Here is a 16,361-nt window from a genome sequence, read left to right on the forward strand (position 1 = left end):
CTGTCTACAAGGGGGAGGTGGGGTGCTGTATGGCACTGTCTAAATGAGGGAGGTGAGGGGATGTATGGCACTGTCTACAAGGAGGAGGTAGGGCTTAATAGGAGCTGGTACATAGAACAATATACTGCAGTACATAAGTATTGCAGTGTATTGTACCAGCAATCAAAACAATTATAATATACAAAAAAAAGAATAAAATGTAAAAGTTAAAAATAAAAATATTTCACATTTTCCCCTGAAGTGTAAAATATAAAAAAGTAAACATAATTGATATTGAAGCGCCATAAAAAGACCGAACTATTAAAATATCACGTTATTTAACTTGCCGAATGAACGCCATAGGAAAAAAAAATGACCAATACCTCACTTCCCCAGAAAAATAGAATAAAAAGTGATCAAAAAGTTGCGTGTACCCTACAACAGCGCAGCCCGCATAAAACCCTTTCTAGATGGACCTGGTTTATTGCGGAAACGAAGGTGGAACCTCCTGACCAATAACCCAGCGTGAACATCCCGGGCAGGTACCCAAGTCCTCTCCTCAGGCCCGTATCCTCTCCAATGGACCAGGTACTGGAGGGAGCCTTGGACCATCTTGCTGTCCACAATCTTGGCCACCTCGTATTCTACCCCCTCAGGGGTGAGAACGGGGACAGGAGGTTTCCTCGAGGGAGCCAAGGACGGGGAGCAGCGTTTAAGGAGGGAGGCATGAAACACGTCGTGTACTCGAAAAGATGGGGGCAACTCCAGTCGGAAGGAGACAGGATTGAGGACTTCAATGACCTTGTACGGCCCTATAAACCGGGGACCAAACTTCTTGGACGGGACTTTAATGCGCAAGTTCTTCGACGATAGCCACACCAGATCCCCGACCATAAACAAGGGGTTAGCAGAACGTCTTCTATCTGCCTGAGTTTTTTGTATGCTCTGGGACGCCTCTAGGTTCTTCTGAACCTGGGCCCAGACTGTGCACAGTTCCCGATGAACGACCTCTACCTCGGGATTGTTGGAACTACCAGGTGAAACGGAGAACCGTGGATTAAACCCAAAATTACAGAAAAAGGGGGAGACCCCTGACGAGTTACTGACCCGGTTATTAAGGGAAAATTTGGCGAGGGGAATGAATGAGACCCAATCATATTGACAGTCAGAGATAAAACACCTTAAATATTGTTCTAGAGACTGATTAGTCCTCTCGGTTTGGCCATTAGTTTCAGGATGGAAGGCAGAGGAGAAGGACAGATCAATCTCCAACTTTTTACAGAAGGCTCTCCAAAACAAAGAAACAAATTGTACCCCTTTGTCAGAAACAATATTGACAGGGACCCCATGGAGACGCAGGATGTGTTTGACAAACAAGGTAGCTAACTTCTTAGCATTGGGTAGTTTTTTGAGGGGCACAAAGTGGCACATCTTACTGAAGCGGTCTACTACAACCCACACCACCGACTTGCCTTGAGATGGAGGCAAATCGGTGATAAAATCCATGGAGATATGGGTCCAAGGTCTCTGGGGAATGGGCAAAGAACGTAGTAAGACTGCTGGTCGGGACCTGGGAGTCTTGGACCTAGCACAAACCTCACAAACGGCGACGTAGGCCTTAACGTCTTTAGGCAACCCAGGCCACCAATAGTTTCTGGCAATGAGGTGCTTGGTACCCAGGATGCCTGGATGACCAGATAGTGCGGAGTCATGATTTTCCCTAAGTACCCTTAGCCGGAATTGCAGGGGAACAAACAGCTTGTTCCCAGGAAGGTTCCCGGGAGCTGAACATTGATCAGCAGCAATTTCAGAGACTAAATCAGAATCAATAGAGGAAATGATTATACCTGGAGGCAGAATGCAAGCAGGATCTTACTCCGAAGGAGGGCTGGCCATGAAGCTACGCGACAGTGCATCAGCATTAATATTTTACCCAGCTCTATAGGTAACCAAAAAATTGAATCTGGTAAAAAATAACGCCCATCGAGCTTGTCTCGGGTTTAGCCTCCGGGCCGATTCTAGGAAAACCAGATTCTTGTGGTCAGTAAGGACCGTTACCTGGTGCCTATCCCCCTCCAGGAAGTGGCGCCACTCTTCAAATGCCCATTTAATGGCTAAGAGTTCGCGGTTGCCAATATCATAGTTACTCTCAGTGGGCGAGAACTTCCTGGAGAAGTAGGCACAGGGACGGAGATGGGTGAGGGACCTGGTACCCTGGTACAAGACAGCCCCCACTCCCACCTCTGACGCGTCAACCTCCACGATAAATGGCTCCATTTGGTTGGGCTGAACCAACACCGGGGCCGAAATAAAGCACTTAAGGGCCTCAAAAGCCTGGACAACATCAGGAGGCCAGTGGAGGAGATCAGCACCCTTGCGAGTGAGGTCCGTAAGAGGCTTAGCGATGACCGAGAAGTTAGCAATAAATCTACTGTAATAATTAGCGAACCCCAAGAAGCACTGTAACGCCTTCAGGGAGGCAGGTTGGACCTTGGCGGGGTCCATGCGGAATTCATGAGGAGTGAGGATTTGACCCAAAAATGGTATCTCCTGCACCCCAAACACACATTTTTCGGTCTTCGCAAACAGTTTGCTTTCCCGAAGGACCTGGAGCACCTTCCTGACATGCTCAATGTGGGAGGACCAGTCCTTGGAAAACACAAGTATGTCATCAAGGTACACTACAAGAAATACCCCCAGGTAATCTCTTAAAATCTCATTTATGAAATTCTGGAAGACCGCGGGAGCATTACACAACCCAAAGGGCATGACGAGGTATTCGAAATGACCTTCGGGCGTGTTAAACACAGTCTTCCACTCATCCCCCTCTTTGATGCGGATAAGGTTATACGCCCCCCGTAGATCAAACTTAGAGAACCATTGGGCCCCCTGAACCTGATTAAAGAGATCAGGAATCAAAGGAAGGGGATACTGGTTCCTTACAGTGACCTTATTCAAGTTACGGTAGTCAATGCATGGCCTAAGACCACCATCTTTCTTTCCTATGAAGAAGAAGCCAGCACCTACCGGAGAAGTAGAGGGGCGAATGTAACCCTTGGCCAGGCATTCCTGGATATACTCTCTCATGGCTTCACGTTCGGGACAAGAGAGATTAAATATCCTACCCTTAGGGAGCTTAGCTCCTGGTACCAAATCGATAGCGAAATCGTATTCTCTATGAGGAGGTAACACTTCGGAGGCCTCCTTAGAGAAAACATCAGCGAAGTCCTGAACAAACTCAGGTAGCGTGTTCACCTCCTCAGGGGGAGAAATAGAATTAACAGAAAAACATGACGTCAAGCATTCATTACCCCATTTGGTAAGATCCCCAGTATTCCAGTCAAACGTGGGATTATGCAACTGCAACCAGGGAAGGCCTAAAACCAAATCGGACGATAATCCCTGCATCAACAGTACAGAGCACTGCTCCAAATGCATGGAGCCAACAAGGAGTTCAAAAACAGGGGTATGCTGTGTAAAATAACCATAAGCAAGAGGAGTGGAGTCGATACCCACTACCGGGACAGGTTTAGGCAAATCAATCAAAGGCATAGCAAGAGACATAGCAAATTCCACAGACATGATATTAGCAGACAACCCTGAATCCACGAAGGCACTGCCGGTAGCAGACCTACCACCAAAAGAGACCTGAAAGGGAAGCAAGATTTTATTACGTTTCATATTTACGGGAAATACCTGTGCGCCCAAGTGACCTCCCCGATGATCACTTAGGCGCGGAATTTTTCCGGCTGCTTATTCTTACGCCTATGACAGGTGTTCACTTGATGCTTGTCATCCCCACAATAGAAACAGAGACCATTCTTCCTGCGGAACTCTCTACGTTGTTGGGGGGACACGGAGGCCCCGAGTTGCATGGGTACCTCCGAGTCTTCCGTGGAAGAACGAAGCAACGGAACCTCGGGAGGCATCATGGGGGAGTCAGAGGAGAAAACACATAAACGTTCACGTTGTCGTTCCCTGAGACGTCGGTCAAGTCGTACCGCTAAAGCCATAACCTGGTCTAGGGAGTCAGAAGAGGGATAGCTAACTAGCAGGTCTTTCAGGGCGTTCGACAGACCCAACCTAAACTGGCACCTTAAGGCAGGGTCATTCCACCGAGAAGCTACGCACCACTTCCTAAAGTCAGAGCAATACTCCTCAACAGGTCTCTTACCCTGACGTAAGGTCACCAGCTGACTCTCGGCAAAGGCAGTCCTGTCAGTCTCATCATAAATGAGTCCGAGAGCAGAAAAGAAAAGATCAACGGAGGAAAGTTCAGGGGCGTCAGGAGCCAAGGAGAAGGCCCATTCTTGGGGCCCTTCCTGGAGCCGGGACATAATTATACCCACCCGCTGGCTCTCAGAACCTGAGGAGTGGGGCTTTAAACGAAAATAGAGCCTACAACTCTCCCGAAAGGAGAGAAAAGTCTTCCGGTCCCCTGAGAACCGGTCAGGCAACTTGAGGTGGGGTTCAAGAGGTGAGGTGAGGGGCACTACCATGGTAGCATCAGGCTGGTTGACCCTCTGAGCCAGGGCCTGGACCTGTAGGGAGAGACCCTGCATTTGCTGAACCAGGGTCTCAAGGGGGTCCATAGTGGTGCGAGGGACCAGGGTAGAGTAGGTATTTGGGCTTGTGATTATGTAATGACAGGGATAGGGAAACAGACAAGTGAGCCCTAATCTACCCGCCACTCAGTCCCTGCCTACTTGCAACGACCCGCCCTAGGCGACGGGGTACAACTGGGCGACGGTCCCTACACTCAGTAAGTGCACGACAGACAACTAGACAAGGAAACACAGAACAAAGGGAAACGGGGCAGTTGCCCACGGCAACACCGTGAGCAACAAGAGAAGTAAACGAGCCGAGTCAAACCAGGAGAGTACGAGGTGCCAAGCGCAGAGCAGAAGAGTAGTCAGTAAGCCAGGGTCATATGAAGCAGGGTCAAATAGTACAGAAGCTGCAGCAGGGCCAGGAAACCAGCAGAGAAGAATCACAAGCAAAGGAGGAACAGGAAAGGCAGGCATAAATAGACAGAGGGCGGGAGCTAGCTCCGTCTGGCCAGGCTGTGATAGGCTCTCCCACTCCTAAGCCTGCCATCCTGAGAGGTGGAAGATGGAGTCAGTCTCACAGACATAGAAGCAGGTGCAGACTGATTACCTACAGATACAGAAGCTGTGCCTGGCAGATCCTTAACACAAATATTTTTTCATTTGGAAAAGTAGTACATCGTAAGAAAACTATATCAATTTGGTATCGCTATAATCGTATTGACCCGTAGAATACAGTTAAGACTTCATTCACATATGCGTTGGGGTCTTGTTCTGACGTTCCGTCTGAGTTTTCCGTCAGAACGGGACGCTGAACAGATACCAACTGACACGAACGGAAACCAGAGGTTTCAATGGTGACGGATCCAGTGCCCATGGTTTCCGTTTGTGTCTGTTGTTCACCGGACCCATCATTTTGCCTTAAGCAATAGCGTAGTTGACTGTGCACAACAGACACAAACGGAAACCATGGGCACCGGATCCATCACCATTGAAATCAATGGTGACGAAAACCTCTGGTTTCCGTTTGTGTCTGTTCAGGGTACCGTTCTGACAGAAAGCTCCGCCGGAACATCAGAACGGGATCCCAACGCAGATGTGAATGAAGCCTTAACTGTATTCTACGGGTCAATACGATTATAGCGATACCAAATTGATATAGTTTTCTTACGCTGTACTACTTTTCCAAATGAAAAACTCTTTGTAGTTTTTACTGCATGGTGATCGCCGTAACAACAACAGTGGAGGAATTTTTCAGTTTCCCAGTACATTATATAGTACTTTAAATGGTGACATTAAAACTACAACTCATCCCCTAAAAAACAAGCTCTCACAAGGCTATAAAGATGAAAAATTAAGAGTTATGGCTTTGGAAATGTGTGGAGAAAAGAATGAAAATGTAAAATAGCTGTGGCGACGAGGGGTTAATGTTAGTAGCCCAGTGATCCTAATTAGTCTGTTAGACATTAATTTAACTTAGAACGTTTAATTTGCCATTTCGTTAATATTTGAAACTGGTATACTTCCAGGGACAAATGCCCAAAACACTGAACTGCCCCTGAAAATGAATGTGTCAGCCTTCTGTTTTTACAAAAATAAATAAAGCTCTTTGTAATGGCTATTTTGTAAGAGCATGAAATATGAAAGAATGCTGCACTAATGTGTTCCGTTGACTGTATCATAAGGTGGTGTGCAAAAACCCTGGAGAAGTGGCAGAGTCGTGACTTGAGTACATTTTTAGTTCTGAAATAAAATCCACAATGAATGTTTGCCTGAGTTAACAATTGCCTTTGGTGATGTCCTAGTAGTGCATCTGTCAGAATTACCCAGTTCTTCATGCATCTGAGCAGGCGGATTAGCTTGTTTCTATTTGCATGGACAGTGCTGAGCAGTTGAAGATGACTTAAACTGAAACATACCAAAACATCCCACTCATATCCTGTATGTTGACATTTACAATTTTACAAAGATATATTCTACATCTTCCACTAGTGTTTAAGATGTATCATGAATGTAATAGTAAAGAAAGCGGAGCTTAAAATGTTTAATTCATCTCTAAAGGCTGCAGTGCATTTAAAAAGAGGCTTTGAGTATTAATTCAGCATTTTAGTTTTTTGCAAGTTATCATGAGGGAAACCCACAGGACCCTCCAGTCAAAAATAAATAAATTGTGACTATACATTAGAAATGTTTAGTCAACTTACCTGCTGCAGGTGCAATCCATAAATAATCACCAAGAGCAGCAAATACATGGCTAGGACAAAACTAGAACAAACTTAGTTCCTGACCGTTAGAGTATTTTCACACAGGGTGGATACACTGTGTAAAAGTGCAAATCCAGGCAGAGAATTCCGGACGAAAAACCCCATCAAATTGTGGTTCAGTTCTTCGGGCGGAATTTCCGATGTGGGGAGCAGCACAAGAAAAAGAAAAAAAGTTCATACTTCCCCCGGGCCATATTCATGGCGACAAATCCATCCATTGTCCGAGAAGTCCGGCCAACTGGGATGACGTTTCATTCCAAGTGACAGCTGTATCCTGTGATTAGCTGCAGCAGTCCCATGGGATGAAAACATCATCCCATGAGGCCGGCCTGCAGGGAGAAGTGTAGAGAACGGGGTAAATGTAAGATTTTTTTTTTTCTGAGTTACGATTTTTGTGCCGGAATCGTAACTTTTCTTTTCTTCTTCTTTAATGAGGAAAACCCGCAAAAGAAAAGCAGCATTTCTGAAGCATAAATTGACATACTGAGGATTAAAAAAAACGCACCGCCGATCAATTTATGAAAGTTTTTTCAACTAATTAACTATGCAGCGTGTGGATGAGATTTGTTGAAAACGTAACCGCTCTGCTAATTCTAGTGAATTAGGGTGCGGATTTTCCGCAATGAAATACGTTGTGGAAAATCTGCGGTATTTACGCTACCTGTAAATATACCCTTGCAATTCTACTGCAAAGCACATTAATTAACCCCTTCATACGGCTATATACCTTCTAAATGCCGATGCCCTGTGCAGTTAGCACGTGTATAAACGTTGACAGACTGGAATGGATTTAATGAGTGCAGTGCTGCTTCAGTGTGAGCAGCACTGCACTCTCATGTAAGCCGGGGCTTTGAGAGCCCACGAATACACCCCCCAGTGTAGATAGTGCCACCCACAACCCTGAAGGCAGCACAAAACCCTCTGTTTATAGCGCCACCTAAGCTCCCTCCAACATCGGAATCCCCGGCCAGCGCTATGGCCAAGGATTCCCCCCCTAGAGGGAGTCCCCGCCGTCTCTCCATCCCTTCTGTAGATAGTGCCACACCCTCGGCAGATCGCAACACCCCCGCTGTATATAGCATCACACCCCCCACTGTAGATAGCGCCACCTGAACTGACTCTAGGAGCGTAATCCCCGGTGTCAGATTGTACTGGCCGGAGATTACGCTTCTAGACAGAGCCCCTGACATCACTGTCCATTTGGACAGTGATGATAGTGGCTCTCTCTCTCGGAACGGAATCCCCGGCCGACACTCTGGCCTAGGATTCCACTACTGGAGAAGCCCCTGCTGTCCCTATCCATATATGGACAATGATGTCAACGGCTCTCTCTTGGAGCGGAATCCCCACTGTCAGATCGCTCTGTGTCGGGAAATGCGCTACTTGAGAAGCCCCTGGTGTCAGTATCCATATATGGACAGTGATGTCAGGGGCTACTCCTGGAGCGGAACCCCCGCTCTGGCAGGGGATTCCGCTTTTAGTGTTAACCCCTGATGTCCCATATATGGACAGAGACATCAGGGGTGTCCTGTAGGAGCGTAATCTTTGGCCAGAGGGATTCCGCTCCTACAGGGAGCTACAGTGATGCTTTTTACAGGAAGGGGGTGCCATTTATGGGGGCGGGGTGGCGCTATCTGCAGTGGGGATATTGCTAAATACAGGGGGATGTTGCTATCTACAGGGGGTGGCGCTATTTACAGGGGTTGTGGTGCTATCTACAGTGGGTGCGACACTATCTACATGGGTACTGTGGCATTATATTGGCACTATCTACAGGGGACACTGTGCCGCTATCTACATGGGCACTGTGTGTGGCACTATGTGGGCATTATCTACAGGGAGAACTGTGGCACTATGTGGGCACTGTGGCACTATTTACAGTGGGCACTATGTGGGCACTGGTACTATTTATGTGGGCAATGTGGCACTATCTACAGTGGTATTGTGTCACTATCTACATGGGCACTGTGAAAAACAGATGGCAAATTCCGGTTAAAAACTGTCAGACGGTCGGGAAATGGATTCAAATTTTTGGACACATTGATGCAAACCAGTCATGAAAAACTGACAGTTGATTCGTAGTTGACTGCCATTTTTTACATGGTCGTTTTTATGTAGCCCTCTTTACTCTCCCCTCACAGCGATCCAGGGGGATGGAGAGAGAAGAGGACTAATTGTTGCAGATATAGCTAGATATTTTTTATATATATATATATATATATATATATATATATATATATATATATATATATACACCAGCAGAAAGGAACAGCAGCACTCAGGTTCCAAACAGAAGTTATCTAGTAATAGACGGGTGCCAGCTGATAGTCCTGATCAAAGACCATATAGATATCCCAAAAGTAAATCCAGCAGCACTCCGATGTTCAATAATGAAGAAAAGTGGTTTATTATGCCAACATGGCAGGTACAATGCAACGTTTCTGTCCCACCTTTCATGCTTGAAAAAGGTCCCAAGGTGGGACGGAAACGTTGCATTGTACCTGCCATGTTGGCATAATAAACCACTTTTCTTCATTTTTGAACATCGGAGTGCTGCTGGATTTACTTTTGGGATATATATATATATAAATTACCCCCAAATTTTTTTTTACTGATTTGTGTGCTCGTAATAAAAATGAAAAACACTGAATTAAACTAATCTAACAAATTAAAGCCTCATAAGCCTTGTAAAAATAGTTGTGATATTAAAAGCAGTTCCAAAGATATTTTCGTTTAAAGAAGTGCATATCAAAAATTTTAAATTTGACCAGGACACAGGGGCATCAATGACCATTGGTCATGAAAGGGTTAATTAGGGTTTTCACTAACAGAAATGCACTTTTCTGTGTCTATCTAAATGCTGTAACATAAAAGAAGGGGTTCTTCTGTCTTTAAAAATTGTGTTCAGATGGTTTAACTGTAGTAAGATTAATGACTTACTAATGTACTGTCTGCAGCAGAAATGCCTATGTAAGCCTGTACTGTAGTCACATGACTATGCGCCTGGTGTTTATTTCCAGCTCACATGACGTTTTATATATTGATCATGTGGTTATCTCCACCCTGCCCTTACCTATAGTACGGGATGTCCCACATCACATTGCTTTTACAGGGGCGAAGCTAGGGGGGGCAGGCGGGGCATGTGCCCTGGGCGCAACTTAGAGGGGGGGGTACCAGCGCCACCTCCTCCTGCACTATAATTGTACCTGTGTCTATAGGACACAGGTACAATTAGAAGCAATGAATGACTGGGCACGTTCCGTGCCCGGCCATTCAGCGCTTTTGCATCAGTGAAGCGACTGGTACCTTTTGTACCAGTGAAGCTTCCGTCGATGAAAGGCGCTGACTGACAGGGAAAGTCATCCTGCCCAGCCAATCAGCGCCTTTCATAGACGCTGCATTCAACCCCCAGGAGACCTGCGCAGAAGAGAGCAGGTCTCCATGGCTGCCGGCCGGTGTGGGAGTGGGATTAAGGTTTTCATTTGTAATAAAAGTGTGTGGCTGTATCTACGGAGGGGGGACTTTGTCTACGGAGGGGGGACTTTATCTATGCGGGGGACTTTTTCTATGGGGGGACTTTATCTACAGGGGGGACTTTATCTACAGGGGGGGCTTTATCTATGGGGGGGTGTCTATCTACAGGGGGTCTATATACTGGGGTGGGCTATCTATGTAGCACCATATACAGGGGTGGGCTATATAGCTACAGGGGGCTATATACAGGGCTGGGCTATATCTACAGGGGGCTATATACAGGGTTGGGCTATCTGTGGAGCACTATATACAGGGGTAGGCTATATCTACAGGGGGCTATATACAGGGCTGGGCTATATCTACAGGGGGCTATATACAGGGGTGGGCTATCTGTAGAGCACTATAGGGGGAGTCATTTGTGGGACACTATATACAGGGGTGGGCTATATGGGGGCACTATCTACAGGGGGCCCTATCTACAGGGGGCTCTATCTACAGGGGGCACAGTGTGTGTGTGTGTGTGTGTGTGTGTGTGGGACACGGTGTATGGTGCTATTATAATTAGAGGTGCAGTGTATGGCGCTATTATATTTAGGGGTGTAATGTGTGGTATAATGAGAACTTTATCTTTATTTATAGGTGCAGAAATGTTGGAAAAGTGAGAGTCTGAAGACATGTGAGCGGCAAACTGCAGAAATGGGCTGTGACCGGGAGAGGTCGTCATAGAGGTCTGGACCAGATGGAGAAAAAGAACTAGAATCTGAGACATCACCGATGAGTCACTTAATGTAAATGTTTATTCTGTCTCTAATCAGCACTGTAGTCATTGTATGATCTGCAATGAGATACTTATGATAGGATTTATTTTTTGTGAAACAGCAACTCCTAGCATATCCTTATCATTGTTCGGTCCATGCTGGGAGCTGTAGTTTTACGCCGTACAAACCTGTACAGCAGGGGTTGCACTAAATTGAGCTGTATTTGTGCTGGTGCTGTATTTATGTACTGAGCTTTGTTCTGGTGTTGTGTATAGAACCATATTGCTTGTAAAATGTACAAATGTTTTTATGCTCGCATTACATAAAAAAAATTACACGTCGATTGGTAGAGAAAACAAACACGGTGAGGGGGAAGGAGATGTCGGGAAAGAGGTTAGGGGGGGGCCCAAATCGAATCTTTGCCCCGGGTGCTGGAGAACCTAGCTACGCCTCTGGCTTTTATCTCTACTGCTCCCCGCTCTCCCCTGCCTCTCTGTCTCTGGAGGGATCATGTTTCACATGCTGCGCAGCAGCAAGTCTAGCTGCAGAACAGCAGAGCTGTGCCTCAGAAGCAGACTGAGTTATTAAAGCCCTGCCTTATACCTTGTAATAGAGTGGCATGCAGGCAGCTGTAAATATAGGCAATGTCTGTGAGAGGGGAGAGGAATCACTGAAACTACGTTTACAGGGTATTCCCACCCACAGAAAGCCATAGGCAAATGAAAATTACAGTGCTGCACAGAACTGGGCGACATAATGAAAATGAGAAATAACAACAACTGAGCTATGGTGGCATCATCTGGTGACCATTCAGACACATGTACTTGTCTGTGTTTTTCATTAGCTCTGAAAACCCCTTTAAAGAGGCTCTGTCATCACATTATAAGTGGCCTATCTTGTACATAATGTGATCGGCGCTGTAATGTAGATTACAGCAGTGTTTTGAAAAACGATAATTTTTCACTGATTTATGACCTATATTAGCTTTATGCTAATGACTTTTTTAATGGACAACTGGGCGTGTTTTACTTTTTGACCAAGTGAGCATTGTGGAGAGAAGTGTAGGACGCTGAACAGTCAGCGTCATACACTTCTCTCCATTCATTTACACAGCACATAGTGATCTAGCTAGATCACTATGTGCAGCCACATACACACACACTAACGTTACTGAAGTGTCTTGAGAGTTAATAGACATCACTACCAGCTAGGACGTGATGTTTATTCAGAATCCTGACACTTCAGTAACGTTTGTGTGAGATTTACAGCAAGGCAAGCGTAATCTTGTGAGATTACGCTGTAAACTGTAATTTAAAACGAGATTACGCTTACATAAAATAACTCATCCAAACAATTTTTCTCATCCAAGCAATAAAGAATAAGACAAGAAAAATGTATTCTGGCGGATACTTGTTTCCCTTGACATATACCATTAGCTGATTTTCTGTCCTATAGACATTAAATTATCAATGGATTCTATCAGAAATAGTAGAAATCACCAAAATAAATCTAATGTCCATAGCCATCTTGGTTGAGGACCATTTCAGTAACTATTAGGGTATGTTCACACATAGTGTTTTCCACCTCGAATTACGCCTGAAAAAACGGCTCCATTACGCATACAAACATCTGCCTATTGCCTGCAATGGGTTTTACGGTGTTCTGTTCCCACGAGTTGTCATTTTACGCGTCGCTGTCACGCGTTGCCCGTGAAAAAGAAGTGCATGTCACTTCTTGGGACGTTTTTGGAGCCGTTTTTCATTGACTCCATTGAAGAACAGCTCCAATACTGCGAGTTGTTAAAAAAAAGTCTGAAATCCTGGAGCTATTTTCGCTTGAAAACAGCTCCGTAATTTCAGACGTATTTTGCTAAGACATGTGAACATACCCTTAGTTTGCTGGAATTCTGGTCTATGCTACAACAAAATGTACTGCTGGCAGGTATGCCATCATGGATGCAAATCAGGGGCGTAACTATGAAAGACGGCCCCATAGCAAACTCTTGACCGGGGCCCCAAGCAGGTCCCCTTATAAATAGTGCACCCTGTAGAATGAGCCATACAGCCCCCCTGTAGACAGTGCTATATAGCTCTGCTTATAGACAGTGTCACACCCCATTTGTAGATAGTGCCCCCACCTTGTAGATAGTGCCATACAGCCCCCTTTAGATATCGCCATAAAGCCCCCACTGTATATAGCGCTATACAGCTCCCACTGTATATAGTGCCACTCAGCCCCCCTCCCTTGTATATAGTGCCACACAGCCCCCCCCTTAGTAGATAGTGCCACACACAGACCCCTGTAGATTGCACCACACTCAGCCCCCTGTAGATAGAGCCACAGCCCTCCTTCTTGTAAATAGTGCCATACAGCTCCCCCTTGTGTATAGTGCCACACAGCTCCCCCTTGTGTATAGAGCCACACAGCTCTCCCTTGTGTATAGTGCCACACAACCCCCCTTTGTGTATAGTTCCACACAGCCCCTTTTGTGTATAGTGCCACAAGGCAATGGAGCATCCGAGAAAGTTGTATCAGCAAGGGAGACGTCACTCAAACATGGAAAGGTGGGCTTGGAAGCACGACTATGGGACTCTTCAGGATAGCGGCACCGCCCCATGACCCTTTAATGAGTAATTAGCATATAGTGTGTGCCGTTTTAAAAGTGAATTTTGCTGCATCTGAAAAAAACATACAAGGGAATGTTTGTAAATATTGTCAGGTCATATATTACTGCATGGTGGCGGTTCAAGGGGTTAAAACTACCTGACAGAGTCCAATTAAATATACAATGAATTGAGAAAAATTATATCCTATATAATTACAGAACCAAGCTCCGACATATGTACCGTACCACAACCAAGCTCAGTACATATATACAGCACTAGAACCAAGCTCAGTACATATATACAGCACTAAAACAAAGCTCAGTACATAAATACAGCACTAAAACCAAGCCCATACATATGTACAGCACCAGAACCAACCCCAGTACATAAATACAGCACTAGAACCAAGCTCAGTACATATATGCAGCACCAAAACCAATCTCATACGTATATACAGCACCAGAACAAAGCTCAGTACTTACATCAGAACCAAAATCAGTACATATATACAACACCAAACAAATACAGCTCAATTTAGTGCAACCCCTGCCATATAGGTTTGTACGCCGTAAAACTACATCTCCCAGCATGGCCCGAACAATGGTGAGGATATGCTGGGAGATGCTGTTTCGCAAAAAAAAAAATCATACCACCTATCATCATCTCGCTGCAGATCATGCAGTGACTACAGTGCTCATTAGCGGCAGACGTCTCAGATTCTAGTACTTTTCTTCTCCCTCCGGTCCAGACATCTATGATGGATTTCTATCAGCCATGACCCATTTCTGCAGTTTTCGGCTCAAATGTATTCAGCTTCTCACTTTTAAAACATTTCTGCACCTATAAACTAAGTTAAAATTCTCAACAGCTCTAAATATAATAAAGCACCATACACTGCACCTTTAACTATAATAGCGCCATACAATGTGTCCCTAATTATAATAGTACCATACACTGTCACAGACAGATAGTAGATAGTGCCCCCATAGCCCCCTGTAGATAGTGACCCCCATAGAGCATCTGTAGATAGTGCCCTGCATAGAAGCCCCTGTAGATAGTGTCCCACATACAGCCCTCTGTAGATAGTGCCCACATATGGACTCCAGAGCTGTAAGGCAATAGTGCTAACCACTGAGCTACCATGCTGCCCTACATATAGCTTCCCCTTTAGATAGTGTTCCACGTATAGCCCACCTCTGTAGATAGTCTCACATATAGCTCCCCCTGTATATAGTGTCCCACATATAGCCCACCCCTGTAGACGGTGCCCCACATATAGCCACCCTGTAGCTAGTGCCCCACTGGTTACCCACCCCTATATATAGTGTCCCACATATAGCCCACCCCTATAGAAAGTGCCATAAAAAATAGCTCCAATATAGATATTGCTCTACATATAGCCTACCCCTGTATAGTGTCTCACATATAGACCACCCTGTAGATAGTGGCCCACATATAGACCCCCCAGTATATGGTGGCCCACATCCCCACATATAGACCCCCCTGTAGATAGTGACCCACATCCCCACATATAGACCCCCTTGTATATAGTGGCCCACATCCCCACATATAGATCCCCCTATATATAGTGCCCTACATCCCCACATATAGACCACCCCTGTAGATAGTGCCCCACATCCCCACATATAGACCCCCCTGTATATAGTGGCCCACATATAGACGACCCCCCTGTAGATAGAGCCCCCACTATAGATAATGCCACTCACAGTTTTATTAGAAAAAAACAAAAAACTTTACATACTCACATGATCCCGTTCCCACGCAGTCCGATGGCAATGCAGACCTGCTCTCTTCTGAGCAGGTCTGCTGGGGCTGCTGGGGCTGAATGACGTGTCGTTCAATGATGCTGATTGGCGCGGCACCAGAGGCTACAGATGATTCTGCAGCAGCATCGGCGTTTGCAGGTAAGTCGATGTAGCTACTTACCTGCAAATGCTGATGCTGCTGCAGAATCAAGTGTAGCCTCTGGTGCCGACACGATGCAGGACCTGTGAGTGACGTCACAGTGCTGCACTGCCAGAAGCTGGGCGTTGTGAAGAGAAGTGGATGACACTTCTATACACAACGCCCAGCTAGTAAAAGTAGTAAACACGCCCCGATGTACGCACATAATACACGCCCTGTTGTACTTTTACTTTTCAACACGCCCAGTTGTACTTTTGCAAGCCTCATTTGCATAAATACGAAAATGGTCATAACTTGGCCAAAAATGCTCATTTTTTAAAAATAAAAACGTTACTGTAATCTACATTGCAGCGCCGATCTGCTGCATTAGCAGATAGGGGCTGCAAAATCTGGTGACAGAGCCTCTTTAAGCCTAAAAAAAAACAGGAAGAGAAAACTTCAAAATTTAAAGAGAGTCAAATCAAAGTTGGGTAAAGCAGTTCGAAACCACTGGGTGCTTATGTCATGGGAAAAGTCAGGGCTGCCCCAAGACTTCGGAAGAGACAGTGAACAGGATTTGAGCTGTATATGAGCGTAGTCCTAGAAAGTCGACCAGGCTGACTGGTATAGAACTACAGGTGCCACAATCCACGGTATGGTGTAGTTTATAAAACCGTCTGCATTGTAAGCTATACAGATAATATCTTCTTCAGGAGCTGAAACCAGACGACAAACAGAAACGTCGTGACTTTAGCATTGACTTGCAGGGCAGATTGGAAGAGGACAAATTTGCTGACGGGCTGGAGTTCGGCGATGAGGCTACCTTTC

The sequence above is a fragment of the Rhinoderma darwinii genome, chromosome 3 (assembly GCF_050947455.1).
Source record: "Rhinoderma darwinii isolate aRhiDar2 chromosome 3, aRhiDar2.hap1, whole genome shotgun sequence".
Classification (NCBI taxonomy): Eukaryota; Metazoa; Chordata; class Amphibia; order Anura; family Rhinodermatidae; genus Rhinoderma; species Rhinoderma darwinii.